General features: G+C 47.5%; 1 long non-coding RNA gene across 2 annotated transcripts in view; it reads left to right on the plus strand.

Moving 5' to 3' along the window:
* The window catches only part of LOC141002253 (uncharacterized), a 10,083-nt gene extending 2,188 nt beyond the window's left edge, over positions 1–7,895 (plus strand). For both annotated transcript variants that reach the window (XR_012179623.1, XR_012179624.1), the window contains one exon: positions 6,871–7,895. This is a non-coding gene — a long non-coding RNA (uncharacterized lncRNA). The remainder of the gene's footprint in view (positions 1–6,870) is intronic.
* The last annotated feature ends 510 nt before the right edge of the window (positions 7,896–8,405 follow it).

The following is an 8,405-nucleotide window of genomic DNA, read 5'->3' on the forward strand; positions in this document are numbered from 1 at the left end:
TTAAGATTGAAAGCTTGTCTCCACTTCCTCTTGTTGTACAAAAACAATGACAAGAATGACTCAGAGTTTGGACTCGGATGCAGAGCTGGCAAAGATACTTTATTTTGAAGGCCCAAAAACAGAAAGCGCCTCGCAAAGGAGGGTTGGCTAGGAAAATTAGTAACTGAAAATCCTATCTTCTAGGGAGAGATAACAATGAAAACGAAGAGAACAAAAAACGCCTCCGAGGAGGGAAAAACTACAAAAGGGAAGAAGTCAAAACTAACTGAGGCTATGAAAAGTTAAATGACAAACGGTCAACAAAAAACTCTCTTAGCGAGGCAAAAACTGTGACTGAGACTATGGTATTTCTATGACGAGAGTGACGCTTCACAACACACGACATGACACACTGGCACAGGACAAAGGGAGACGCCGACTATATGAACACATGAGGTAATGGGGAACAGGTGGACACGATCAGGAATCAGGGAAGACAATCAGACTGGTGACACATGAGGAAGGGCAAGTGACCTGAAACGAGAGGAGAGTTAATTTCCAAAATAAAACAGGAAGTCACAAAACAAACATGGAGACAGGACAAAAACTTAACTTGACATACCGGTGTGACATTACCCCCTCCCTAAGGCCGAATACCAGACGGCCCTGGAATATCTGGGTGCTCTTTAAAAAAGTCCTCGATGAGTCCAGGATCCATGATGTGCCGGGCCGGGACCCACTGACGCTCTTCAGGTCCGTACCCCTCCCAGTCCACGAGGAACTGCCTGCCCCGGCCCCGATTGCGCACTGCTAACAGCTTCTTAACTGTATAAACTGGCCCCCCTTCGACCATTCGGGGTGACGGAGGTGGCTTGGTTGCTGGTATCATGGCACTGTCTTTGGCTGGTTTGATCTTACTCACATGAAAGGTGGGATGTACTCTGAGGGACCGGGGCAGACGGAGACGCACAGCTGCAGGGTTGATAATCCTGGTGATGGGGAACGGACCGACGAAGCGCGGAGCCAGTTTCCGCGATTCTACCTGAAGAGGCAGTTCCTTGGCTGCAAGCCACACTCGCTGGCCGGGCTGGTAGACAGGAGCCGGTCTCCTCCTTCGGTCCGCTGCCTTTTTAACCCGGTCCCCTTGTCGTAGCAGCATCTGGCGTGCTGCGGCCCAGATGCGGCGGCAGCGACGGACTAGGGCATGGGCGGAGGGCACAGACACCTCGGGTTCGGTTTCAGAAAAGACCGGGGGTTGATAACCAAAAACACAATGAAAAGGGGACATACCAGTGGCCGAAGTGGGAAGGGAGTTATGGGCGTACTCGACCCATGTCAAGTGTTTGCTCCATGACGCAGGGTTCTGTGCCACCAGGCACCGGAGGCCGGTCTCCAGCTGCTGATTGAGGCGCTCAGTCTGGCCGTTAGCCTCAGGGTGGTAACCTGACGTGAGGCTTGCAGTGGCTCCGATCAGCTTGCAGAACTCCCTCCAGAACCGCGAGATAAATTGGGGCCCCCGATCTGATACGATGTCCCGTGGGAAGCCATGAATCCTGAAGACATTGTTCATCATGATTTCAGCGGTTTCTTTGGCTGACGGCAACTTAGGTAAAGCTATAAAATGAGTCATCTTAGAGAACCTATCCACCACGGTAAGAACCGCAGTGTTACCTCTGGAGACCGGGAGGCCCGTGACAAAGTCCAAGGAGATCTCCGCCCACGGCCGGGAAGGAATGGGGAGAGGCTGCAGTAAGCCTGCGCGGGCTCTGGAGGAGTTCTTATTTCGGGCGCAGACTGGACATGCCTCGACATACTCACTGACCTCCGGCTCCATGGATGGCCACCAGAACCGCTGCGAGATGGCGTACATGGTCCGACGTACACCCGGATGACAGGTGAGCAGGGACGTGTGAGCCCAGTGGATCACCTGTGGGCGCAGATTAACAGGGACAAACAGACGATTATCTGGGCACCCACTAGGTGGAGGGGTCTCACCATTCGCCTGCTTCACCTCGGCTTCTATGGGCCAGGTGACCGCTCCAACCACACGGCTAAGTGGAAGGATGGGCTCTGGTTCTGTGGCCACGGGCTCGGGACTGAAGAGACGGGACAGGGCATCGGGCTTAGTGTTTTTGGACCCCGGTCTGTAGGACAAAGAAAATTGAAAACGGTTAAAAAACAATGACCAGCGGGCTTGGCGAGAATTTAACCGTTTAGCCTTTTTTATGTATTGGAGATTCTTGTGGTCGGTCCAAACCATGAACGGGTGTTGTGCCCCCTCCAGCCAGTGCCGCCACTCTTCAAGAGCGACCTTCACAGCCAGCAGCTCACGATTTCCCACATCGTAGTTGCGTTCAGGTGCCGTCAGACGTCGAGACAGGAAGGCGCAGGGGTGGAGCTTGTTGTCCGCCTCTGCTCGCTGAGACAGAATGGCCCCGATCCCCTCACCGGATGCATCCACCTCCACCACGAACTGGCGAGAGGGATCGGGAAGTGTGAGGATGGGCGCTGTGGTGAACCGCTGCTTCAGCTCCTTGAAGGCTGCAGCTGCATCGGCGGACCAGTGGAATGACACCTGTGGAGAAGTGAGGGCATGGAGCGGAGCTGCTATTGCGCTGAAGCCTCTGATAAACCGCCTGTAGAAGTTGGCAAATCCTAGGAATTGCTGTACCTTCCTGCGGCTATCTGGTGTGGGCCACTCCGCTACAGCGCTAACTTTAGCCGGGTCCATCTGAACCCTTCCAGGGGCTACGATAAAGCCGAGGAAGGAGATGGTTTTGGCATGAAAATCACTCTTTTCTGTCTTGACAAACAGTTTATTTTCTAGGAGACGTTGTAACACAAGCTTGACATGTCTCTGGTGGGTCTCAAGGTCGGGAGAGTAGATAAGAATGTCATCCAAATAAACATAGACGAAATGATCCAAGAAGTCTCTCAACACGTCATTAATCATACCTTGGAAAACAGCTGGGGCGTTAGTGAGGCCAAACGGCATGACCAGATACTCGTAATGGCCGCTAGGGGTGTTGAATCCTGTTTTCCACTCATCCCCCTCCCGGATGCGGATTAGGTGGTAGGCATTTCGCAGGTCTAGTTTGGTGAAGATCTGCGCTTGTTGGAGTTGGTCAAATACTGAATTCATGAGGGGAAGGGGATATCTGTTTTTAACTGTAATCTCGTTGAGAGGGCTATAGTCTATGCAGGGTCGAAGGGTGCCATCTTTTTTCCCCACAAAAAAGAACCCCGCCCCAGCTGGGGATGAGGAGGGCCGAATTAATCCAGCCTTCAGGGAGTTCTCTAAATAATCTTTCATGGCCTGTCTTTCAGGCCCAGACACAGAGTAAAGTCTACCTTTGGGGATGGTGGAGCCTGGCAAGAGCTCGATCGCGCAGTCATAGGGGCGATGAGGAGGAAGGGCTGTGGCCCTACTTTTGCTGAAAACCTCTGCTAAATGATGATAGCAGCTTGGCACCGTGGTCAGGTCAGAGATCCCCGAGTCTGTGACAGAGTTAACAGAGACAGTCATTAATGCATCTTGGGGCTCTGGTTTACGACAGCGGTCCTTACAATCCTCCCCCCACCCCGTAATAAACCCGGTGCGCCAATCAATGCTGGGGTTGTGGTGCTCTAGCCATGGGTATCCGAGGATGAGGGCGTGGCGAGGTGAGTCTATCACGTACGGTTTGATGTGTTCCCAATGATCAGCTATTTGAAGGGTTATCGGCTCGGAGATGTGGGAAATGTCAAAAAGCGCGCTCCCGTTCAGGGCGCTTGCCTTAATAGGCATATTCAGTGGCACAACATGGAGCCCCAGTCTCTGAACCAACCCCCTGTCAATAAGACTCTCGTCAGCTCCCGAGTCGATTAACACATCTACTTTATAGTCTTTGCCTAGATGTATGATTTTAACGGTAGTCAGTTTGCGTGAGGTGGGGGTGACGGCTGTGATACGACTCACCGTTAGATCCATTTTCACGGGGCAGGCGGCGACGAGGTGCCCCTGCGCGCCGCAGTAAAAACACCTCCCTTCCTGGGTGCGCCGTAGCCGCTCCTCCCGAGAGAGCCGGGTCCTACCCAGCTGCATGGGCTCCTCCTCCTGCTTGGAAGAGAGTCGGGGACGCTCCTCGAGAGGATTCCGGTAAGGGAAGGCGCACCGGGGAACCGGGGAAGAGCCGTGCGCGATGGCAGGAACCACCCTGGCCCCGTGCCGCTGCTTGCGCTCCTGCAGGCGGTTATCGGTACGAATGGCGAGGGCAATCAAGGAGTCGAGGTCCGGGGGGAGGTCCAGCGGAACCAACAGATCCTGAATGGGATCTGACAGTCCTTTCAGGAAGGTGTCATATAGGGCTGTAGGGTTCCATCCGCTCTCCGTCGCCAGAGTCCTGAAGCGAATGGCGTAATCACAAACAGGGTCTCCACCCTGCTTCAGTCCGCTGAGCTCCCGAGCCTTCTCCCGATCGGTCGCCACTGGGTCGAAGACTGTCCTGAGAGCCCCGGTGAACTCCTGGGCCGAACCACACACTTTTGAGCCCCTGGCCCACTCCGCGGTGGCCCACGCCCGGGCTCTCCCCGTGAGATGAGACATCATAAAGGCCACCTTGGATCGTTCGGTGGGGAAATCTTGGGGTGAGTGCTCGAAGTGGATCTCACACTCCACGATGAAGGACCTACTCTGTCCAGGATCCCCGGAATATCGCTCCGGGGGAGCCAACCTGGGGCACGCGCCGGCGTGTGTTGTTACAGGGGGCGTGGGAGGGGACTCCGATGTAGCGGTGGCCTGGTCGGGTACTGTAGCTGCGCCCTTCGTCAGAAGAGCGCAGAGTTGCTCCATCTGGGCGCTGAGGAGACCCACCTGGGAGGCCATGGAGGCTTTGAGCTCATCCTGACTGTGAGCGAGTCCTCTGACACTTTGGCCGAGAGCGGCCACCTGCTCCTCTTGCTGCGTGAGACGGCATGCCTGGGAGCGCAGCGCCAAAGTCAGCTGGTCCTGCTCTGCCGAGTCCATGCTGGCCAGTGTGTACTGACAAGAATGACTCAGAGTTTGGACTCGGATGCAGAGCTGGCAAAGATACTTTATTTTGAAGGCCCAAAAACAGAAAGCGCCTCGCAAAGGAGGGTTGGCTAGGAAAATTAGTAACTGAAAATCCTATCTTCTAGGGAGAGATAACAATGAAAACGAAGAGAACAAAAAACGCCTCCGAGGAGGGAAAAACTACAAAAGGGAAGAAGTCAAAACTAACTGAGGCTATGAAAAGTTAAATGACAAACGGTCAACAAAAAACTCTCTTAGCGAGGCAAAAACTGTGACTGAGACTATGGTATTTCTATGACGAGAGTGACGCTTCACAACACACGACATGACACACTGGCACAGGACAAAGGGAGACGCCGACTATATGAACACATGAGGTAATGGGGAACAGGTGGACACGATCAGGAATCAGGGAAGACAATCAGACTGGTGACACATGAGGAAGGGCAAGTGACCTGAAACGAGAGGAGAGTTAATTTCCAAAATAAAACAGGAAGTCACAAAACAAACATGGAGACAGGACAAAAACTTAACTTGACATACCGGTGTGACAAACAAAGCCTGAATATCCCAAATACAAGTGCTACCATCTTGTGCTGGTGTCGTCATTAGGAGCTAGAGTCTGTGCAATGGAGATCAAGGTTGGAGCTGCAGTATTGAGCTCCCATGCATACAGCTTGCCAACTCAATCACGAGCACAGCTCAGCTGTCAATCATGATGTAAAAACCTGCTTGTAATAGCAGCAAATAACTAATTAAAACTAAACAGATGAGAAAAAACTACGCTTGTATACAAATCAGTGTGTTAAGAACCACCTTAAATTATAGAAACTGTCCTTGGGAAAAAATTGGTGGATGTGTACTTTGACTTCTTTGTTTGGCCCATGTCCCATCTTGGGCCCGGGTTATGACAGCTCAGCTACACCGAAAGTACCACGAAGCACTGCCCAATTGGCACCCATTTTAACAAATTGGACTAACCATACTGGGTACACTGCAGCGCTCTGTGGGCAGCTCATGATCTACTATAGTTGAGCAGTTGACCAGTGTGGAGAAATGCACATCTGGTGTGAACACCTAAACTCCAAGCTTTTGTCATGATTTGTGATTGGACAATCACTACAGTATTTTATGTCTGTGAAGGTACTCAGTCATCCAGGTCATGGTAATCCTTGAAAGCTTAGTTGTAGGCAACTGGACTTGCCTATTTTCTTGAAGTTTCACCTCTCATCCAAGAGGCTTCGACAGTTCTGAAATGTCTTCAAGAAAATAAGCAAGTCCAGTTGCCTACCACTAAGCTTTCAAGGATTACAGTATTTTATCATTTGATACCATTTGCTGTTTGCAGGTTCTAATTCGCGTGACCAAATGGTAATAATTAGCATATTAAAAGACTGGCCTAGTTCTGTTTTTTGATATTCCTTTGATTACATTTTGATGGAATGCTGAAACACAGTTTAGTAATATTTTAACTGTCTACAGGCTGATAATGCTCAATAAACAACTGGTATTTATGTTTTTTCTTTTTAATCAGAGCGGCATAAGTAAGTTAATTTAAAATGGTCTGTAGGTCCTGCAAAGTGATGCCTGCTCAAACATACCTAATAAACATGTGCTGTCTGTAGATGTTAGACACAAATATGCACTCCATTCCTTAACAAAAAGCTACTTTGAAAAGCTCCGTCCATCTTTGATAAAACTGATCCAAATTTGACACCATGTTTGATCTATCAGCTGGTTTAAACAGCAAATGGAACTCACTTTGTTCTGTGGCCCTTGTAGATGCCATCATATAAACATTTCTGCAAGAACAAATAAAGACGGTAAGATATTTTTGCTTTCTTTGATATCTTGTGTAGGCCACAGATGATGAAAATACATTCACTCGGGGGATGAAAGTTGGTGTTGTGATGGTGAAAGATGGAGAAGACATCTTTGACACGTCAGTGGTCCTTGAAGAAAGAGTGATCCTGCCTGATCTGAAGGGAATCCCGCATGCCATCGCCTTGCTGATGGGTCTTCTTTTTGCACTCAACATAGACTATCCGAAGGAACTAAGGTACACATTTGAAGTCAGAAGGTCCTGATGAACATCGGTGGAGGACAGTCTTCCTCACTTGTGCATGGTTTAAGAAACAAACTCCTGCGGAAAACCTTTTAAGGTTGTGTTCAGATGTCTCATCTTGTGCTGGAGTGTTTAAAACTTCACATATTGAAGTTCAAACTCTAAAGTTTGCTGTTGAAGTTCATGCTCTCAAGTTCAAGTTTTGCACAATTTATGCAAATGCTCATTTTTGTATTTTGTACATTACTAAATAAGCACTTGTGGACATGGAAGCCAATTTCTGAGAGTGAAAGAAAAAAGTTCCCCATGCAAAGTCATAATTATAAGATCGAAATTATGAGTTCAAAAAAAAACAAATCAAAATTATGAGATAGAAATTCAGTTGTGGGATAAAGTCTAAATTAACAGATGGAAAAGTCGAAATTATAAGATAAAAAGTAAAAAATTAGATGAAAAAAAAGTTAAACGAGATAAAAAGTTGAGGTTATGACATCATTTCAAATGTCTATTATAATATTGACCTTTTATTTAAGCTCATAACGTCTTACTATGGGGATCATTTTTTCTTATACTTCAAGAAATGAGCTTTGATACAGACTAACTGCAGACTGTTTGTATGTAAAGTCTTTGGTCCATCTTTTGCCCTCAACAATAGCCATAGCACTTGTTAAATTCCTCTGCAAAGGAACAGAGATCATACAGTGTACTGTATTCATTATCATTTGTTTTTGATTTCAAAGTGCTGTCTTTGTATTTCAAGGAGTTTGAAGTCTTGACTGACAAAATATGTCAATAAATGTATTACTGGTTGCATTTTAAGTGGTAAGTGGTATTTCCCTTTGAAACAAACTTGCTAAAGCCATTGATTAAGGTTACTGTAATAGTTATTTTGTTAAATCAGTTTTTTTATTTAAATTATTTTGATTAGATTTTGCTAAGCATGATTTTGAATGATTAGGTCAAATAGCCAATCTGAAATAGGATTTTAAGTCTGAACAACTGGAAATGGAGTGAAATAATGTGCAAATTTAAATCTGTTGTACTAAGACAGGTATTACAACAGGCCACATTACTTATGTTGAAAAAAAGAAATCTTGGATAAGTTCAATAAATTATTTAATTTTCATTCATATGAACACACTTTTAGTTAAACTAATAGATTTGCAAATTCAAACAACTATCCAAAGCAGTTGAATCAATTAACTAATCCAAGTCAACTTAACTGAAATAAAAGGTTTAAACAACTTAGATTTGCGAGTTCAAACAACTTACTTATCAATTAAGTCAATTAACTAATCCAAGTCAACTTAACTGAAACAAAAAGTTTAC

Source organism: Pagrus major, chromosome 9 (genome assembly GCF_040436345.1).
Source record: "Pagrus major chromosome 9, Pma_NU_1.0".
Taxonomy (NCBI): Eukaryota; Metazoa; Chordata; class Actinopteri; order Spariformes; family Sparidae; genus Pagrus; species Pagrus major.